This window comes from Somniosus microcephalus, chromosome 13, assembly GCF_052327205.1.
Source record: "Somniosus microcephalus isolate GS21.2 chromosome 13, FLI_Smic_1.0, whole genome shotgun sequence".
Lineage (NCBI taxonomy): Eukaryota > Metazoa > Chordata > Chondrichthyes > Squaliformes > Somniosidae > Somniosus > Somniosus microcephalus.
The window spans coordinates 81310695-81333042 of record NC_140999.1 but is presented as its reverse complement, the minus strand read 5'-3'; the positions used below and the strand labels follow the sequence as shown (position 1 = coordinate 81333042).

Sequence of the window (22348 nt, the reverse complement as noted above, 5' to 3'; positions counted from 1 at the left end):
CTCTTCAACTTGGTTCTGAGTGTCGGTTATTTCCCTGATATCTGGAACAAAGGACTCATAACGCCCATATACAAAAGTGGGGACAAAATCGACCCAAACAACTATCAAGGCATCTGTGTAAACAGTAACCTGGGGAAGGTATTCTGCAGCATCATAAACAAAAGACTTATAAACTTCCTTGAGGAGCACAATGTCTTGAGTAAAAGCCAAATTGGATTCCTGCCAAACTATAGAACATCCGATCATATCTTCACCCTACAGACCCTAATTGACAAACACGTTCACCATAACAAAAGCAAAATCTACGCATGCTTTGTAGATTTCCAGAAGGCTTTCGACTCCATCTGGCATGACGGTTTATTCCTGAAACTTATCGAAAGTGGGGTAGGAGGGAAAACATATGATGTAATTAAATCAATGTATACAAACAACAAATGTGCAGTTAAAATTGGAGACAAACAAACAAAATACTTCCCACAGGGGCGGGGGGTGACGTAGGGCTCGCCAATCTCACCGACACTCTTTAATATTTACATAAATGGATTGGCAAAACTACTTGAACAATCTACAGCACCCGGCCTCACCCTATATGAATCCAAGGTTAAATTCCTCCTCTATGCAGACGACCTGGTTCTGCTGTCACCTACTAAAGAGGGGCTACAGCAAAACCTGGACCTGCTGGAGTCGTACTGCCAGACTTGGGCCCTGACAATAAATCCCCAAAAAACCAAAGTCCTTGTGTTCCAGCAAAGATCCAAACATCAGGGACCCAAAATAAATTTCACAGTAGGAACAACCAAAATTGAACAAACCACTAACTACACATACTTGGGCTTAAAAATCAGTTCTACGGGAAACTTCAAACTGGCTGTGAATGAACTGAAAGAGAAAGCAAGAAGGGCTTTCTATGCCATCAAAAAATCAATCCAAATAGAAATCCCAATTAGCATTTGGCTCAAAATTTTCAAATCAGTAATTGAACCAATTGCACTCTATGGCAGTGAGGTATGGGGACCGCTAACTCAACAAGAATTTGCAAAATGGGACAAACACCCAATTGAGATCCTACATGCAGAATTCTGTAAAAGTATCCTCCGGACTCAAAGGAAAACAGTAAACAATGCATGCAGGGCGGAACTAGGCCAATATCCATTAATAATCACTATCCAAAAAAGAGCCACCAAATTTTGGAATCACCTACAAATGAGCAATCCCCAATGCTATCACTACGACGCCCTGAAATGCCAAGAGCTGACCATAAAGAAGAATACCCTCAGTCAACTAGTCCTGGGACTCAGTGAAGTAACTACTAACAATACTAACAATAACCAGCCCCAGGACAGTGACAGGGTAACACAAAGAATTCGACCCAACACAATCGTCGCTAAGCAAAAGGAAAAATATCTGACATATTGGGCAGAAACAACAAAAACCCAAAGCAAACTCAATTGCTACTTGGCCCTAAACAGACAATACAACATAGCTGATTACCTGACCATGGTAAAGGATAACAAACTGAGAAGAACCTTGACAAGGTACAGACTTAGCGAACATAGCCTAGCGATCGAAAAAGGCAGACCAGGCTGCCAAGAGAGGACAGGATATGCTCTCACTGCAGTCAGGGAGTGGTGGAGACAGAGATGCACTTCCTCACAGCTTGTGGAAAATATCAGGGCATCAGGGAGAATTTCTACCAAAAATTCTCACAAATATGCCCTGATTTCAGAAATCTGAATGACAACCAAAAACTCCCATTCCTACTGGGAGAGGAGAGAAGCTGTATAACACTGGCGGCACACTATGTTACAGCTTGCCATGAACAGAGGGACAACCAGTAAACTAAGAAAAGAATATATATAAACAATGCGAATGTATATTTATACACTCAGGGATATACCTGTTTATACACTGTATGAATAGAACTGCGTTTATGTGCTAAACCATAAATGTATTTTGATGCTTTGGCAACATAAGATGTAACTTATCATGCCAATAAAGCGATTTGAATTGAATTGAATTGAGAAGTCACACAACACCAGGTTATAGTCCAACAGCTTTATTTGAAATCACAAGCTTTCAGAGCGGTGCTCCTTCGTCAGGTGAAGTGACAAAGGAGCAGCGCTCCAAAAGCTTGTGATTTCAAATAAAGCTGTTGGACTATATAACCTGTGTTGTGTGACTTCTCACAATTGTCCACCCCAGTCCAACACCGGCATCTCCACATCATTCTCAAGAGAACAGCAAATACCATGGCAGGCATTCCCACACTGCATTGCATTGAGTGTCCACTCCCTGGAATGTTAGGCGCAGAGGCTTGAGCCAGGGTACTCTATGCCCCTTGCCCCACCTTGTCCACAGTCTCCACAGGGAAAGTGGACAGAGTGACAGTGATTCTGTGGCCTGGTGCTCCCAGTGGGGGGGGGCACCACTGGCAGGCCAAATTACAGATGTAAAAAGACAACACACGGACTCTGATGTGGGCTAAAAACATTTGCTTTCCTTGGACAGTTGCTCTTCTCTCAGGCCTGGCCAGCGGTCCAAGGCAATGAGACCTGCCCGGACCTTACAGCAGACCTCAACATGTGACCTCCAAACTGGTTTCCTGTCCCACAGGAAGTTGAGGCTTGGTGCTGATCCCTCCCCCTGTCTGGGATTAGCCAGAAAAACTTACAATCAAAACTTCACTCAGAGAGGGGTGAATCTTTGGAATTCTCTACCCAAGAGGGCTGTGGGGGCTCAGTCAATGAGTATATTCAAGACAGAGATCAATAGATTTTTGGATATTACGGGAATCAAGGGATTTGGGGATAGTGCGGGAAGGTGGAGATGAGGTAGAAGATCAGCCATGATCTCATTGAATGGCGGAGCAGGCTAGAGAGTCCTTCCCACAATGCAGGGCAACAGAGAAAAGGCCCCGTCAACACCTCAGGCCACACTGCACTCTGGGGGAATTGAGTCACCTGACCCCGTGTTTCAGCCAATAGTGACTGGCCGGCGGGCAGAACATTTAAAATGCATGAGAGAAGCCGAGGGCGCAGTGAAAGCTGGTGGGTGAGTGGATTTACTTTAACTCAGATTAGTATGGGTTTTTTTTATTGAATAAGGCAAGCTCTAAATTCTCCCACTGGGAAGAGATTTCTGAAACCTTCTGAGACGGAGGGCGTTTCACACCTTGTGTGGAAAATCTCAGTCTGTTTTGAACAGATTTAAAACTGAGAAATTAAAGTTCGGGTATTCGGGGGATGAGTATAGTTGGTACTGCACTATTGCCAGAACACACACAAGATTTGAGATTCGGTGTAAGGTGAAAATGGTGCTGTCTCGATGCATATTCCACAAGCAGAAGCAGCAAAGTCATCATGGCGGTTTCCTTGAAACACGTCCTGACTACTTCGCTGTGCTCCCACCCTGTGTCTCTCAGGATTCAGTTTAGAAAATATGGTCACCTTATACAAACATGAACTCTCTCCTGGTCCCTTTCTAACCCCCCAGCTGCCTGTTCAATCCATCCCGTCCATTCTTTCTATATTTAGGAAGCAAGCATTTTTGACCAATCTGCACCACTTTGCACAAACCAGGTTTAAAAGCTATTTCTTGTCCCAGTTGCAGAGTTGATATAAGTGCTTCTGGAAATATTTTTCGGCTTTCCCTATTCTTGTGCTGACCTTGGCTACTTTTAGACTTTATGCAGCAGGTTGTGGACTGTGGTGTATGTAACCTGTACCACCTTAAGAGAACTACCTTAAGAAGATGGACTACTTTCTCTTGCTACTGTATATTGTAGTACTGGTGGTGACCACACCGGTATATAAGCTCTGTGTAGTAATTTGTAAAGCAGTTCAGCCCTGACCTTCAAGTAGTAAAGACCTGTTTAAGTTTTTCCTGTTGTCTGTGTCCAGTTATTTAAAATAAGTATATCTGGAACACACAGACTCAACAGTGGCGACGAGTCGATCTTACCCAGCGGCAATTGCATCCAAGGCAGCTTCGTCCCCAGAACGGGCGTCGAGAAGAGGCATCCGCCCTCATCATCCTGCTGAGCACCGCATTCGCACGGGAGGCATCGAGAACCCGGGTTGGAATTGCTGACCACGAAGTCCACCATCAGCGACAGGCAGTGATCATCCTTCTTCCACGGCGGTGGGTAAGCCGATCTAGCGACACGGGCAGAAAGTCGGCTGCGTTGTCAGTGGAGAAGGGGGGCGAGACCGGAGGAAAAAGGGCGGAGAACTCGACCGCAGCCGGTGTAAAGGGCCGGGCTGCAATTGGAATAGACGCGCAGCAAGAAAGGAAGCGCTAATACCCATGAGGACAGCGGGGAGTAAAAGCAGCAGCGTCGGGGGACATTAAGGACCGCTGGGAGGCGAGAACGGCAACAGCGCGGTAATCGCCATTGTAGCCAGCGGGGGAAGAAGCCAAGCGCGGGAAGCCGCCATTTTAGTCGGCGCAGGAAGGAGACAAGCGTGGGAAAAGCCGCCAAGCGCGGGAAGCCGCCATTTTGGAAAAAAAAAATAATAATAAAATAAAATACTTAAAGAAACTTACAAGGATGCCTAAAAACGGTAACATCACTGCTTTTGGTAGCGATGTCGAAGATTGGGCCACTTATGTGGAGCGTATTGAAGTTTATTGTGCAGCAAATGAAATACCGGCTGAAAAGAAAGCACTAACCCTATTAAACTCGATGGGTGCGAAGACGTACGGGTTATTAAGGCACCTTGTAACACCAGATAAACCGGCGGATAAGACTTTCGCGAATATTGTTACTATCCTGCAAGAGCATTTAAACCCCACGCCGCTGCTGATAGCGGAACGATTTAAATTTTACAGAAGAACGCAGCTGAAAGAGGAAAGCAACGCTGAATTCTTAATTGAACTGCGCAAGCTATCAAAGTACTGTCAGTTTGGTACAGGACTAGCAGATGCTCTGAGAGATAAGTTCGTGTGTGGACTATTAAAAGAAGGAACTCAGAAGCGACTGCTAGAGGAAAAGGACCTTACGCTAGATAAAGCTGTCACCATTGCAGCATCGCACGAGGCGGCAGCACGAGGCACCGCGGAAATGCAGCTAAGGCCATCGGAACTCAGCACCAATCAAATGGCATTGGGTGCAGTAAAGTGCTATCGTTGCGGAAGGACAACGCACGATCAGAACCAGTGCTGGTTCAAAGATCAAGAATGCAGAAAATGTGGCAGACTCGGTCACATAGCGAAAGTATGCCGGTCAGGAAAGAAGACCAGCAACAAAAGGTCACCACAGAAGAAGTACAAAAAAGTACACAAGGTGACAGAGAACAGTTCGGATGAACAGAAGACGGATTCAGACTCCAGCAGTAAGGAACTGGGTTGTCTAAGAATACATAATGTGGGTAACTCGGCAGACCACCAAACTATTTGGGTTACACTCCAGATAGCAGGAGTCCAAGTGAAGATGGAATTGGACACGGGATCGGCATTGACGGTCATGAATAAGCAAGATTACAAAAGGTTATTCTCACACATTCCCCTAAGGGATACGGAGATTGTATTAAAAACATACACGGGGCAAAGAGTGTACCCCATCGGAAAGATAAAAGTAAAGGTGGTCCACAAGGGTAAAGAAAGCAAAGGAATGGACTTGTATGTGTTACCTGAGGGAGGTCCACCACTACTGGGGCGGGAATGGATCAGGAGAATAAATATGGACTGGCATTCCTTAAAAGCACTAACTGTGGATTCCGGTAAAAAGGACGATGTCAAACCTAAACGACTGTCCAGAATATTGGACGATGCTAAGGAGGTGTTCCAACAGGGACTGGGAACACTGAAAGGAATTACGGCAAACATCAAGGTTGAAGAACATGCAAACCCGAAATTTTTCAAAGCCAGACCGGTACCTTATGCGATACGATCTGCTGTGGAAGCTGAGCTGGAAGGGCTAGAACGTTCAGGAGTACTGTCAAAGGTGGACTGGAGCAAATGGGCCACGCCCATTGTTCCCGTCATGAAGCGTTCATTGAGCAACAAGCCGGGGGAACCGGGGAAGGTTCGCATCTGTGGCGATTTCAAGATCACTGTTCATCCGGTTCTTCACACGGTGCAATATCCGCTTCCGCGGATTGAGGATATCTTCGCTTCGTTGTCTGGCGGGAAACACTTCACCAAGATAGACCTGGCGCAGGCGTACTTACAGATGGAAGTTGATGAAGCGTCACGCCAGTATCTCACGATCAACACGCATAAGGGCTTATATTGGTATAATAGACTGGTTTTTGGAGTGGCATCGGCTCCAGCGATTTGGCAAAGGGCCATGGAGCAGGTATTACAGGGAATTCCTGGCACACAATGCTATCTGGACGACATTCTTATTACAGGAGATGATGATGAGGAACACCTTGCTAATTTGGAACAGGTGCTCACCAGATTGAAAGAGTATGGACTTCGAGTTAATCGCCAGAAATGTGAGTTCTTTCAGAAGCGAATCTCATACTGTGGTCACGTCATTGACCAGGAGGGGCTTCACAAGTCACCTGACAAGATCGAAGCTGTTGTGAAGGCTCCCGCTCCGGAAAATGTATCCCAGTTGAGGTCGTTCCTAGGGTTGATTAACTATTACCATAAGTTTCTGCCAAATTTATCCACGGTGCTACACCCGCTGAACGCTCTTTTACAAAAGGGAGTGCCATGGAAGTGGAGCGAGGACTGTAAGCGGGCTTTTCACAAAAGCAAAAGCAGGGCTGCCTTGAGGATGAGTTCATTGAGTGTATTAGGGATGGGTTTCTTGAGCAGTATGTAACTGAACCGACCAGGGGGCAAGCAACCTTAGATCTGGTCCTGTGTAACGAGACAGGATTAATTAAAAATGTCCTAGTAAAGGATCCCCTTGGAATGAGTGACCATAACATGGTTGAATTCCATGTTCAATTAGAGGGTGAGGAGGTTGTATCTCAAACAAGCGTGCTAAGCTTGAATAAAGGAGACTATGAAGGTATGAGAGCAGAATTGAGCAAAGTGGATTGGGAAAATAGATTAAAGGGTAAGACGATATATGATCAGTGGTGTACATTTAAGGAGTTATTTTACAACTTCCAAAAAAAGTATATTCCACTGAGAAGAAAAGGGTGTAAAAGAAAAGACAGCCATCCGTGGCTAAGTAAAGAAATTAAGGATAGTATTCGACTAAAAACAAGGGCATATAAGGTAGCCAAATCTAGTGGGAGGATAGAGGATTGGGAAAACTTTAAAAGACAGCAAAAAATAACAAAAAGATTGATTAGGAAAGGGAAGATAGATTATGAAAGTAAATTAGCAAAAAATATAAAAACAGATAGTAAGAGTTTTTATAGTTATATAAAAAGAAAAAGGGTGGCTAAAGTAAATGTTGGTCCCTTAGAGGATGAGACCGGGAAATTAACGGTGGGAAATATGGAGATGGCAAAAACACTGAATGAATATTTTGTATTAGTCTTTACAGTAGAGGACACCAAGAATATCCCAACACTGGACAAGCAGGGGGCTATAGCGGGGGAGGAGATAAACACGATCAAAATCACTAAGGAAGTGGTACTCGGTAAAATAATGGGACTCAAGGTGGATAAATCGCCTGGACCTGATGGCTTACATCCAAGGGTCTTGAGGGAAGTGGCGGTAGGGATTGTGGATGCATTGGTAATAATTTTCCAAAACTCCCTGGACTCAGCAAAGGTCCCAGCAGACTGGAAAACTACTAATGTAACACCCTTATTTAAAAAGGGCAGTAGACAGAAGGCTGGAAACGATAGACCGGTTAGCCTAACATCTGTGGTAGGTAAAATTTTGGAGTCCATTATTAAGGAGACAGTAACAGGACATTTGGATAATCATAGTTTAATAAGACAAAGTCAGCATGGTTTTATGAAGGGGAAGTCATGTTTGACAAATTTGCTGGAGTTCTTTGAGGAAGTAACATACAGGGTGGATAAAGGTGAACCAGTGGACGTAGTGTATTTAGACTTCCAAAAGGCATTTGACAAGGTGCCACACAAAAGATTATTGCTTAAGATAAAAAATCACAGGATTGGGGGTCATATTCTGGCATGGATAGAGGATTGGCTATCTAACAAAAGGCAGAGAGTTGGGATAAATGGTTCATTCTCAGACTGGCAATCAGTAACCAGTGGTGTTCCGCAGGGGTCAGTGCTGGGTCCCCAACTCTTTACAATCTATATTAACGATTTGGAGGAGGGGACCGAGTGTAACATATCAAAGTTTGCAGATGATACTAAGATGGGAGGGAAAGTAGTGAGAGAGGAGGACATAAAAAACCTGCAAGGGGACATAGACAGGCTAAGTAAGTGGGCAGAGACTTGGCAGATGGAATACAATACTAGAAAGTGTGAGGTTATGCACTTTGGCAGGAAAAATCGGAGAGCAAGTTATTATCTTAATGGCAAGAAACTGGAAAGTACTGAAGTACAAAGGGATCTGGGGGTCCTGGTGCACGAAACTCAAAAGGTTAGTATGCAGGTGCAGCAAGTGATTAAGAAGGCCAATGGAATGTTGGCTTTCATTGCTAGGGGGATAGAATATAAAAATAGGGAGGTATTGCTTCAGTTGTACAAGGTATTGGTGAGACCGCACCTGGAATACTGCATACAGTTTTGGTGTCCATACTTAAGAAAAGACATACTTGCTCTCGAGTCAGTACAAAGAAGGTTCACTCGGTTAATCCCGGGGATGAGGGGATGGACATATGAGGAGAGGTTGAGTAGATTGGGACTCTACTCATTGGAGTTCAGAAGAATGAGAGGCGATCTTATTGAAACATATAAGATTGTGAAGGGGTTGGATCGGGTGGATGCGGGGAGGATGTTCCAGATGATGGGTGAAACTAGAACTAGGGGGCATAGTCTTAGAATAAGGGGCTGCTCTTTCAAAACTGAGATGAGGAGGAACTACTTCACTCAGAGGGTGGGAGGTCCATGGAATATGCTGCCCCAAAAAGCTGTCGAAGCTACATCATTACATAAATTTAAAACAGAAATAGACAGTTTCCTAGAAGAAAAGGGAATTAAGGGTTACGGGGAGCGGGCAGGAATTTGGACATGAGTTTAGGTGCGGATCGGTCATGGCCCTGTGGGTAGCGGAGCGGGCCCAGGGGCCGTGTAGCCTGATCCTGCTCCTGTTTCGTGTGTCTAATTCTGTTAGATTCAGGAGATAGTCCTGTCATAGTGGATTGGCGGTTAGGATCAGATCAGCCATGATCTTATTGAATGGCGGAGCAGGCTCGAGGGGCCAATTGGCCTACTCCTGCTCCTATTTCTTATGTTCTTATGATCACCTCTAAGGAAGTGTTGGCTCACTTTAACCCAACGCTGCCTATTCGTTTAGCTTGTGATGCTTCTCTATATGGTATTGGGGCAGTGCTATCACATAAGTTGCCAAATGGCTTGGAAAGACCAGTCGCGTTCGCATCCAGATCATTGACCTCCGCTGAGCGCAACTATGCTCAGATAGATAGGGAGGCTCTCAGCCTCGTGTGGGGAGTAAAAAAATTTAATCATTACCTGCAAGGCCAAAAGTTTACGCTGCTGACAGACCACCAGCCGTTGGTTTCCATTTTTAACCCTAAGAAGGGTGTTTCGGTGATGACAGCGCAGAGGCTCCAGAGATGGTCCCTTTTCCTAGGGGCACATCAATATGAGATCGAATTCAAAGGTACAAAGCAACATGGTAATGCTGATGGGCTGTCGCGCCTGCCACTACCTACAGCGGAAGAGGCACCGACAGTTGACCCTGTTGAGTTATTTCACTCGACCATCATCGAATGTTTGCCAGTCACCAATGCGAGTATTGAGAGAGAGACCAGGAATGACCCGACACTGTCTCGGGTCTACGAATTGACAGTGAAGGGATGGCCAGCACATGGTGAACCACTGTTACCGGCATTCTCAGCCAGACAAGAACAGCTGTCCGTTTGTCAAGGAACATTGATGTATGGAACAAGGGTGATTATTCCTCCTAAATTAAGGGAGAGAGTTCTAAAGGAACTGCATGAAGGTCATCGGGGGGGAGTCAAGATGAAAAGCCTTGCTAGGGCTTATGTGTGGTGGCCAGGTATCGACAAACAAATAGAGGATCTGACTAAAAGCTGCTCAGGGTGCCAAAAAGTTCAAAATGCACCTCCAATTGCACCGCTGCATCCACGGGAATGGCCTTCAACCCCATGGCAGCGTGTACATATCGACTTTGCAGGTCCATACATGGATTCCATGTTTTTGATAGCGGTAGACGCACATTCTAAATGGCCAGAAGTGATTAAGATGGCGACCACTACCTCGGAAAAGACGATCGCAGTTCTAAGAACCATATTTGCAAGAAATGGATTGCCAGAACAGATATGTTCAGACAACGGACCGCAGTTCGTGTCAGAAGAATTCCAGAAATTCATGAAGAAGAATGGGGTGAAACACTATACATCTGCCCCATATCATCCGGCTACAAATGGGTTGGCCGAGAGATTTGTACAAACAGTCAAAAAGGCGATAAAGGCCATGAGCGAAGACCATATTCCACTACAGCACAAGGTGGACAATTTCCTAATGGCATATCGAAACGCCACACATGCAGTGACAAATCAAAGTCACACAGAAATCACAGAAACCCCACAGTGCAGATAGAGGCCATTTTGGCCCATCGAGCCTGCACCGACACATATCCCACCCGATCCCCGTAACCCCTACACCAACACATATCCCACCCTATCCCCGTAACCCCATGTATTTAATCCCCCTAACACTAAGGGTCAATTTATCATAGCCAATCAACCTAACCCGCACATCCTGCCATGATGTTTTATAACAGGAGGTTGCGGTCCAGGTTGGATTTGTTAAAACCAAATGTGCATAGGGAAGTCGAAAACAAACAGTTCCAGCATGTAAATAACAAGACCACTCGGAGTTTCGAAATAGGACAACCAGTGTTAGCCCGGGACTATAAGAATGAGAAATGGCAATCTGGAACAATTCGTGCCAGACAAGGACCCCTGATGTACATGGTAGAGATTGGTGAAAACGTAATACGGTGTCATGCTGACCAACTTGTAGAATCGAGAACAAGGGTCGAACCCATGGCTACAGCAGAGACACCAGTGGAAGAAATTATTGAACCTGTAGCATCTACCTCAAACGCGAACGTACATGAGGATGTTCAATCCATAAGAGATCAATTAGAGGAGTCACCCCAGCAACCAGAATCAGAGACCCCTGAAAGGCGTTATCCAACTCGGATCAGGAGGCCTCCTCAGAGACTGAATCTTTGAACAGTTGCATGAAAGTTGTATATATGTTATCCATGTTATGTTTAAATTGGGGTGTACACTGTTAAGCTAAAAAAGGAGGAATTGTGGTGTATGTAACCTGTACCACCTTAAGAGAACTACCTTAAGAAGATGGACTACTTTCTCTTGCTACTGTATATTGTAGTACCGGTGGTGACCACACCGGTATATAAGCTCTGTGTAGTAATTTGTAAAGCAGTTCAGCCCTGACCTTCAAGTAGTAAAGACCTGTTTAAGTTTTTCCTGTTGTCTGTGTCCAGTTATTTAAAATAAGTATATCTGGAACACACAGACTCAACATGGACAATGACCCCAGGCTGACCTCAGTGCAGTGCACTTTCACATTTGTCCCGAGACTGATTCGGAAACTGGAGACCTGGTTTCACTTGAATTGGATACAGTGGAACCTGAGAGGGGGAAGAGGGGAGGGGAGGGAGAGAATGGATGAAGGGAACCTGAGAATTAATGCCAGTTGATCCTGTGCAGTAGTGTGCTTGTGTTATGAGTATCAGGGTGTAACCCCAGTGACACATGTCACTGGCTCGGTGAGTAGCAGATCTGCCCCACTGTCAGAACAATGAAGGAGAGTCTCTGCTATCACAGCCCGAGTGGAGATCGGTCACTTTGCTTTCAGAAGTGTTATTGCCCACGGGAGAACTGTGCTCGCGCTGTCAAGAACTCTCACCGGGTTAAAGGATCTCTTTATTTGGTTTTGATATCTCAAGATTAGAGAAGCTGGGGTTGTTCTCCTTACAGCAGAAAAGATTGAGAGCAGATTTGATAGAGGTGTTCAAAATCATGAGGGGTCTATGTTGTGTATGTACCTTTAAGAGAAGAACTGATTTTATGCTGCAGTACCGGCAGTGACCACCCCTGTATAAAAGGCCCTAGCAGGCTTCTGTACTTCAGTCTGACGTTACCCTCTGTTCAGTAAAATACCTGTTTGATTGTTCTCCTGAAGTCCGTGTATTATTGAGGCGCGGACTTTACAGTGGCGACGAGCAAGTTCGAACTCACCTCCAGTGTTGCATCACCTCATGGGGATCTCACCCTGAGAAGAAGTTTCTTGGAGGTCGAAGTCTGAGCAACGGTCGTCGACCGCGGGCAACCGCCCAAGGATCCATCGGTGTTCAGAGAATTGCGGGAGAGGCTGTGGAGAGCTGAGCTTGGCTCCCCAGTTAAGGTGTTCCAGCAAATCGTGCTGGTAGCAGGTAGTGCGCTGACCCTTCCGGACTGCGGCAGGCTCGAGCTCGATCGAGCGGCTCTGCAAAAGGGGCCACGCAGCGTCGCCGGGAGGAAAGAGAGAGAGAGAGGGTGGAGCGCACAGGGCGCGGTCGGTGCTCAAGAACCAGGCAGCGGAGAGAAAATAAACGAGGGGAAGGAAAAGTGAGATGCGCCGAAGCCGCGGGTCGCCGCCATTACCCTGTAGAACGCTAGGAACAGCGTGGCAGCAAGGGGAAGAAGGAAAAGCGCGGGAGGCGCCATTTTATTCCATTGGGGAAGAAGGAAAAGCGCGGGAGGCGCCATTTTATTCCATTGGGGAAGAAGAAAAAGCGCAGGAGGTGCCATTTTAAATCACCCAAGATGCCGAAAAGTGGCAGTATCACTGCTTTCGACAACGAGGTAGAAGACTGGACCACGTATGTGGAAAGAATTGAAGTGTACTGCAAGGCAAATGAGGTGGCCGATGGAAAGAAGGCGTCGGTATTATTAAATTTGATGGGCGCAAGAATGTATGGCCTACTGCGGAATTTAATTACCCCAGCTAAACCAATGGAGAAAAGTTTTGAGGAGATTGTTAATATCTTACAGGAACACCTAAACCCTACACCGCTGCTGATAGCAGAAAGATTCAAGTTCCATAAAAGAAACCAGCACAAAGATGAGAGCAATGCTGACTATCTTACGGAACTACGCAAGTTATCGAAGCACTGCCAGTTCGGAGCAGGACTGGCAGACACCTTACGGGATAAGTTTGTCTGCGGGCTCCAGAGTGAAGGAACCCAGAAACGACTACTTTCGAAAAAGGACCTGACGCTAGAACAGGCTTTCAGCGTGGCAGTATCCTACGAAGCAGCAGCACGGGGAGCTGCGGAAATACAACAGAAACCACAAGAATACAGCGCAAACGAAATGGCGTATGGAACAGAAAAGTGCTATCGCTGCGGCAGAACAACCCATGAGTAGAAGGACTGCTGGTTTAAGGACAAAGTATGCAGGCAATGCGGAAAAATGGGACATATAGCAAGAGTCTGCAGGTCGGGAAAGAAAACCAACACTACAAGAACTACTAAGGAAAAGTACAAGAAAGTAAACAAAATGACAGACAGTAGTTCAGAAGATCAGGAGAGTGATAACAACTCCGGGAGCAGGAGACTAAGTTGTCTAAAGTTACACAACGTGATCGCAAAGGAGGATCACCGAACCATTTGGGTCACCCTCATGATAGCAGGGTCCCAAGTAAAGATGGAATTGGACACAGGATCAGATCTAACTGTCATGAATCGATGAGACTATGAGCGGCTATTCTCACACATACCCTTAAAGGACACGTCCATTGTATTGAAGACATACACGGGGCAAAAAGTCTACCCCAGAGGAAAAATAAGGGTGCCAGTTAAATATAATGGCAAGGAAACACAGAAACTGTATCTATATATACTACAAGATGGAGGGCCACCATTATTGGGACGTGAATGGATCTGAAAAATACAATTGGATTGGCATTCCATTCAGGCGCTAACTGTGACTGACAAAAAGGATGATGACGTCGCACCTGGACGTCTGTCACAAATGCTAACTGACGCGAAAGAGGTGTTCCAACAAGGACTTGGGACTCTAAAAGGAGTAAAGGCAACGATAAAAATCGAAGATAACGCAAACCCAAAATTTTTTAAGGCCTGACCGGTGCCGTACGCGATCCGCCCAGCCGTTGAAGCAGAACTGGAGAGTCTGGAGCGTTCGGGTGTGCTGTCCAAGGTGGACTGGAGCGAGTGGGCCACACCCATCGTTCCTGTAATGAAGAAATCATTGAGCAGCATGCCTGGGGAGCCGAAGAAGGTTCGCATCTGTGGGGACTTCAAGATAACTGTGAACCCAGTCCTGCACACAGTACAATATCCACTTCCACGGATAGAAGATATTTTCGCCTCACTATCTGGAGGGAAATGTTTTACGAAGATTGATCTGGCCCAAGCGTATCTACAAATGGAGGTGGAAGAAGCATCTAGGAAATACCTCACGATAAACACTCACAAAGGCCTTTACCAGTACAATCGACTGGTATTCGGGGTAGAATCAGCCCCGGCTATTTGGCAGAGGGCAATGGAACAAGTCCTGCAAGGGATCCCAGGGACCCAGTGTTATTTGGATGACATCCTGGTGACGGGCGAAAATGACAGTGAACACCTTGCCAACCTGGAGCAGGTGCTCACTAGATTGCAGGAATATGGGCTACGAGCCAACCGCCCCAAATGCGAGTTCTTCAGGAGACAAATCTCGTATTGTGGCCACATGATTGATGAGGAAGGGTTGCATAAGTCGCCAGACAAGATTGAGGCTGTAGTCAAGGCTCCAGCACCGGAAAATGTGTCGCAACTGAGGTCGTTTCTCGGGCTGGTGAACTACTACCATAAGTTCTTGCCGAATTTATCTACAATTCTGCACCCACTGAACGCCCTGCTGCAAACTGGAGTAACATGGAAATGGAGTGACGAGTGTAAGCATGCCTTTCAGAAATGTAAATGCCTAATCACTTCAAAAGAGGTATTGGCCCACTACAACCCAACACTACCGATTCGGTTGGCATGTGATGCGTCTCCCTACGGCATTGGAGCAGTGCTGTCACACAAATTCCTTGACAGTTCAGAGAGGCCAATAGCCTTTGCGTCGCGCTCGTTAACCTCAGCCGAGCGTAATTACGCCCAGATTGACAGGGAGGCCCTCAGCCTGGTGTGGGGGGTGAAGAAGTTCAATCACTATCTGCACGGGCAGAAATTCACCCTACTGACTGATCATCAGCCCCTGGTCTCCATTTTTAACCCAAAGAAGGGCGTTCCGGTGATGACGGCGCAACGGCTGCAAAGATGGTCACTTTTTCTAGGGGCACATCAGTACGACATAGTATACAAGGGTACGAAGCAGCATGGAAACGCTATTGGGCTGTCGCACCTACCGTTGCCTACGGTAGAGGAAGCACCTGCAGTGGACCCTGTTGAGATATTCCATGCGACCATAGTCGAATGTCTGCCTGTTACAAACTCAAGTATAGAGAAGGAAACCCGAAATGACCCAACACTCTCTCGGGTCTATGATTTGACGGTGAAGGGGTGGCCAGTACATGGTGACTCACTGTTGCCAGCATTCTCGCCAAGGAGAGAACAGCTGTCAGTGTGCCGGGGGACTTTGATGTGTGGATCCCGAGTGGTAATTCCACCCAAGTTGAGAGACAGAGTGCTCAATGAGCTTCATGAAGATCATCTGGGAGGGGTAAAAATGAAAAGCCTAGCCAGGGCTTATGTGTGGTGGCCGGGAATCGATAAACAAATCGAGGACCTGACCAAGAGCTGCTCAGGATGCCAGAAAGTCCAAAATGCACCACCACAGGCCCCTCTACACCCATGAGAGTGGCCCTCATCTCCATGGCAACGGGTACACATTGATTTTGCTGGTCCATTTATGGACTCAATGTTTCTAATCGCCATGGACGCCCATTCGAAATGGCCAGAGGTCATCAAAATGTCCTCCACCACCACGGAGAAAACTATTGCAGTCCTACGGACCATCTTCGCCAGGAATGGCTTGCCAGAACAGATTTGCTCCGACAATGGGCCACAGTTTGTGTCCGAGGATTTCCGTTGGTTTCTGAGGAATAATGGGGTGAAACATTACACATCTGCCCCATATCATCCGGCCACAAATGGATTGGCTGAGAGGTTTGTTCAGACCTTTAAAAAGGCAATAAAGGCAATGTATAACGACGACATACCACTACAACACAAGGTAAATAATTTCTTGTTTGCTTACCGGAATGCGACACATGCAGTCACCAACCAAGCTCCAGCCATAATGTTCTTCAACCGAAGGCCAAGGTGTCGCCTGGATTTGCTCAAACCAAACATAAGACGAGATGTTGAGGATAAACAATTCCAGCACATCAACGAGAAGGCAACCAGGAGCTTCAAGATAGGACAACCAGTCTTGGCCCGCGACTACCGAACAGAAAAATGGCAGCCAGGAATGATATGCACACAGCAGGGACCACTAATGTACACAGTGGATGTTGGAGAGAGCATCGTGAGACGCCATGCTGACCAGATTCTAGAGTCACAGGAACAAGCCAAACCTATACCACGAGCATGTGCACCTGGTAATGAGCCCCAAGTACAGATTGCGTCTACCTCAGAAGCAGTGGTATTGGAAGCTGACGAACCAACCAATGACAATGAGCCAGAATCGACTCCACCGCAAGAACAGGGTACTCAAGAAAGGCGCTATCCAGTCAGGATTAGGAAGCCTCCTCAAAGACTGAACTTATAAATGATTATTTCAGTTGATGTATATAGTACCGAGAAAATTGTAATTGTAATTAGTTATTATTTAGTTGTTAAATGAATGTTATGTACTGTTTATCTAAAAGGGGAGGAATTGTTGTGTATGTACCTTTAAGAGAAGAACTGATTTTGTGCTGCAGTACCGGCAGTGACCACCCCTGTATAAAAGGCCCTAGCAGGCTTCTGTACTTCAGTCTGATTGTTCTCCCGAAGTCTGTGTATTATTGAGGCGTGGACTTTACAGTCTAGACAGAGTAGATAGAGAGAAACTGTTCCCATTGGCGGAAGGGTCGAGAAGCAGAGGACACAGATTTAAGGCGATTGGCAGAAGAACCGAAGGCGACATGGTTAAGATTTGGAATGCACTGCCTGAGAGGGCAGTGGAGGCAGATTCAATCGTGGCTTCCAAAAGGGGATTGGATAAGTAGCTGAAAGAACATTTTTTGCAGGGCTACAGGGAAAGGGCGGGGGAGTGGGATTAGCTGAAGTGCTCTTGCAGAGAGCTGGCACGGGCTCAACGGGCCGGATGAACATAAGAACATAAGAAATAGGAGCAGGAGTAGGCCATTTGGCCATTCGACCCTGCTCTGTAATTCAATAAGATCATGGCTGATCTTCTACCTCAACTCCACTTTCCTGCATTATCCCCATACCCCATGATTCCCTTAATATTCAAAAATCTATCGATCTCTGTCTTGAATATACTCAACGACTGAGCCGCCACAGCCCTCTGGGGTAGAGAATTCCAAAGATTTACCACCCTCTCAGTGAAGAAATTTCTCCTCATCTCAGTCCTAAATGGCAGACCCCTTATTCTGAGACTGTGACCCCTAGTTCTAGACTCCCCAGCCAGGGTAAACACCCTCCCTGCATCTACCCTGTCAAGCTCTGTAAGAATTTTGTATGTTTCAGTGAAATCACCTCTCATTCTTCTAAACTCTAAAGAATATAGGCCTAGTCTACTCAATCTGTCCTCATAGGACAATTACTCCATCCTAGGAATCAGTCTGGTGAACCTTCGTTGCACTCCCTCTATGGCAAGTATATCCTTCCTTAGGTAAGGAGACCAAAACTGTACACATTATTCCAGGTGTGGTCTCACCAGGGCCCTATATAATTGCAGTAAGACGTCTTTACTCTTATACAGGAAACTCTTTTAACCGGCACCTAAATAACTGGAAATCTCTGTTAACCGGCAAAATGCAGGAGTAGGTTCAGGTAAGTTTTACTTCATATTAGTGGCAGTTCCTGGATCTGTGGCTGTATAACTGGGGTTCGTGCACTTGTTGCTAAGCAACAGGGATGCTTGGTCTGTGGCCGGAGTTCCTGCACATGTTGCTAAGCAACAGGGAAGCCTGGATTTGTTGCTGTGTATGGAGCTCTCGTACCTTTTAAACTATACCTCTCTGTAATCCGGACTTTTTGATAAACCGGCACCACGCCGGTCCCGTTGGTGCCGGATAATAAAGAGTTTCCTGTACTCAAATCCTCTTGGAATAAAGGCCAACATACCATTTGCTTTCCTAATTGCTTGCTGTACCTGCATGTTAACTTTCAGTGATTCGTGTTCAAGGACACCCAGATCCCTCTGAACACCAACATTTCCCAATCTCTCACCATTTAAAAAATACTCTGCTTTTCTATTTTTCCTACCAAAGTGGATAACTTCACATTTCTCCACACTATATTCCATTTGCCATGTTCTTGCCCACTCACTTAGCCTGTCTGTATCCCCTTGAAGCCTCCTTGCATCCTCCTCACAACTTACATTCCCACCCAGCTTTGTAGCATCAGTAAGCTTGGATATATTACATTTGGTCCCCTCATCCAAATCATTGATGTAGATTGTGAATAGCTGAGGCCCAAGCATTGATCCTTGCGGTACTCCGCTAGTTACAGCTTGCCAACCCGAAAAAGACCCATTTATTCCTACTCTCTGTTTTCTGTCCATTAACCAATCCTCAATCCATGCTAGTATATTACCCCCAATCCCATGAGCCCTAATTTTGTTTAATAACCTCTTGTGTGGCACCTTATCGAATGCCTTCTAAAAATCCAAATACACCACATCCACTGGTTCCCCCTTATCTATTCTGCTAGTTACAATCACAAAAAACTTTTAACAGATTTGTCAAACATGATTTCCCTTTCAAACTCCATGTTGACTCTGCCCAATCCTATTATTATTTTCTGAGTGCTCTGTTACCATGTCCTAACTAATAGATTCTAGCATTTTCCCTACTACTGATATCAGGCTAACTGTCTGTAGTTCCCTGTTTTCGCTCTCCCTCCTTTCTTAAATAGTGGGGTTACATTTGCTACCTTCCAATCCGCGGGAACTGTTCTAGAATCTATGGAATTTTGGAAAATGACAACCAAGGCAGCCACTATCTCTATAGCCATCTTTTTCAAAACCCTATGATGTAGGCTATCAGGTCCTGGGGATTTATCGGCTTTCAGTCCCATTAATTTCTCCAGTACTATTTTTTTACTAATACTAATTTCTTTCAGTTCCTCATTCTCGCTAGAGCCTTGGTTCTCCACTATTTCCAGTAATCCCTGCCCCCATTTTTCATGCAGTATGATTTTGCCATTCCCATTTGCAACATTTTCACAGCATGTTCTTTCTTCCTCCTCCCCCCCCCACCCCCCTGTCTCTGCACCTGCTTAAAATCTGTTACATTTCCAGCTTTTTCCAGTTCTGATGAAGGGTCCCAGACCTGAAACGTTAACCCTGTTTCTCTCTCCACGGATGCTGCCTGGCCTGCTGAGTATTTCCAGCATTTTCTGTTGTTATGACACAAACTATTTGTTTAATTTCACTGCCATTTCCTTATTCCCCATTATAATTTCTCCTGTCTCAACCTGTGAGGGAGCCACATTTACTTTTGTTAATCTTTACCTTTTTACATACCTATAGAAGCTTTTACAGTCTGTTTTTATGTCTCTCACTAGTTTACTCTCATATTCTATTTTCCCTTTCTTTATCAATTTCTTGGTCCTCCTTTGCTGAATTCTAAAATCCTCCCAATCCTCAGACTTACTATTCTTTTTGGCAACATTGTAAGCCTCTTCCTTTGATCTAATACTATCTTTAACTTCTCGTTAGCCACGGTTGGACCACTTTGCCTGTGGGGTTTTTGTGCCTTAAAGGAATGTACATTTGTTGTAAACTATGTATTCTTTAAATGCTAGCTATTGGCCTCCTTCTGTGCTGTAACCATTCTATGATTAATGTAGATTAGAAATAAGCAGTCCAAGACTCGAGCCCAGAGAGACTCCACTCCACATTTTTCACCCCAACAAGATCTTTCTCTTCATCCAGTCCCATGTTTTGCTTATGGTTTCCATCCCCATACGTTTTATTTTAAATTAGGAGTTATTCAGGTCGAACCTTTCCATAAACTTTTTTGAAAGTCCACACAGGTCGTGGATCAGGAGTTGCCCTCGCCTCTATCAGTGGGCCGGACATCTCCTCTGGATCCACTCTGGAGGTTAGTGTGCAGGTGTTCCGTACAACACTTTCATTATTTTAACCCATCTTCAATGCTCGCTGTCGGGCCTATAGCCATCTCAGCCAGCTGTGTCTCCCTTGTTTTTATAAATATAATATTAGCTGTGTTCACTTTCACTTTGTCAGAACACTACCAAGTGATTGGGGATTCTCCACAATGACAGCCAGCACTCACCTTCACAGCCCAAGCCGAGACCCACCTGTCCTGGTCCTGGCAGTCCTGCTCGCTGCTCTTCTCCACACTCGCGGTTGGATGAGTTTCAGTAATATTGTGCGATTTATCTGGTGCTTTTTCTGGCATGTGTGACTCTGACATAATATGTCGAAGTGTGGTTGCTTACCTGTGCAGTGCTGGCTGTGGCTGTGGCTTTGTTCAGATGAAATGACTCATACCAGGAAGTGGCAGCTCCCAGCTTTTCCAATCCCAGAGTGACTAAGCTCCAAAAGAATTAACTGTTTCAATACCTCATGGTGTGTGGAATAAACTGACTGAAAACCATTTGTCCTTTGCCATTCAGCTGCTGACCTTAAACTGTTCTTGATCGTCTGCTGAGGAAGATAGCGACCTGGATTTTCCTGGGGCCTTGCACCAATCCAACGGCGCATCTACGGCATAGAGACCCTTGAGTGGAGCAAAGGAAAGAGGAAATGATGGAATAAGTGACATAGGCCATTAATTACGCCGCTCCGTATTTTCTTGGACCTTTTGCGAGGCTCCGTCGTTACCCCTCCCAAACAGCGAGAAGGTGGTTATCATCGCCCTGCCCCATTAAAATCAACGCCGTTTTCCTGCATTTAAGCTAGTTTTCACACCGCTGTCACTTAGACTGAAAAATAATGGTCTAATTGGCCAGGCAGTGGAGTGATTTATTGCTCCAAGATTGGGCTGAAGTTTCTTGTTGTTGAAAATGTATTGTTATAAAGATTAAACAGCTTTGAATATCCACTTCCTGCTCCTGGGATTTTCAATTTTAATATTGCCACGTCACATGCCCGGAGCCCATACAATGTGACATGCATCTCGTCATTCATGTGGAAATGACTTATGAAATGATACTGGGCAGCCTGCTGGTGGCGCTGTCCAGGGAGTGTATAAATACTCGGGCATGGCCCAGCTTGCTCAGGACATTCTTTAACAGGAACTAGTGAAGGACACAACTAGATCTCCATGTTGAAAAACAGTTGATTAAAGCCTTGTTTAATACTTAGACCAAGTGCCTAGTAGTTTTCTTACGTCACAATGTATGAGATTGTTTTCAGAATTTTAATGAGCCCTCCTCTGTTTAAATGCTCACCCTCTCTAAAGCCACTAACACCGAGCCCATTACTTATATCTCCCATTTTACTTTCTCTCCTCTTTATCCATCGGGCACTTCTCTTCTGTCGCCTCCCCTTCCTGTTACCCAGTCATTTCTCTCCTTTCAGGTACTTTGTCCCCCAGAATCCTTACCCCAACCCTCCTCGACTTTCCTCCTCTCCGGCCACCATCCCAGGTTTGACACCCTCTTAGATAAGCCTACAGTTTCCCTCGTGCCTGTCTTGGCATCCTCCGAAGAGCCCATCGAGGCACTCATCACTGCCTCCTTATGAGCAGCAACCCCAACTGCCCCATCCTGCTCTCTTCCCGACTTTCCTGCCCAGCACGCCTGCTGGGCCTAATCTTGCCAACCTCCTCCCCGTCCAACTCACCCTCCCAGTGCTGACCCTGTGGACTCTGACAGTGGACCAGCTATCACTGCCCCTCTCCGCATCTCCCTCCAGAATGTCCGTTCACTTCTGAACACGGCACTTGCCATCCAGGAGCTTATTGTGGACGATTGTATCAACATCGAGGCCTTGACAGAAACTTGGCTGAAGGGTGAATCCTCCCCGCCTGGCTATACCTTCCACCATCTCCATGTCCAGACCACCGCGATGGTGGTGGAGTGGCTCTTATCACCAAATCTCATCTTGGTCTGCCCCCTACTTCTCTGACAACTTCTCCTG

At 45.9% G+C, this 22348-nt stretch overlaps 1 protein-coding gene across 1 annotated transcript in view; it reads right to left on the bottom strand.

Moving 5' to 3' along the window:
* The window catches only part of LOC147108446 (hematopoietic SH2 domain-containing protein homolog), a 37336-nt gene extending 16572 nt beyond the window's left edge, over positions 1–20764 (bottom strand). Inside the window, exon 1 of the mRNA XM_086004269.1 lies at positions 20538–20764. The gene's annotated coding sequence lies outside the window, so the exon portion shown is untranslated. The remainder of the gene's footprint in view (positions 1–20537) is intronic.
* Positions 20765–22348: the final 1584 nt, after the last annotated feature.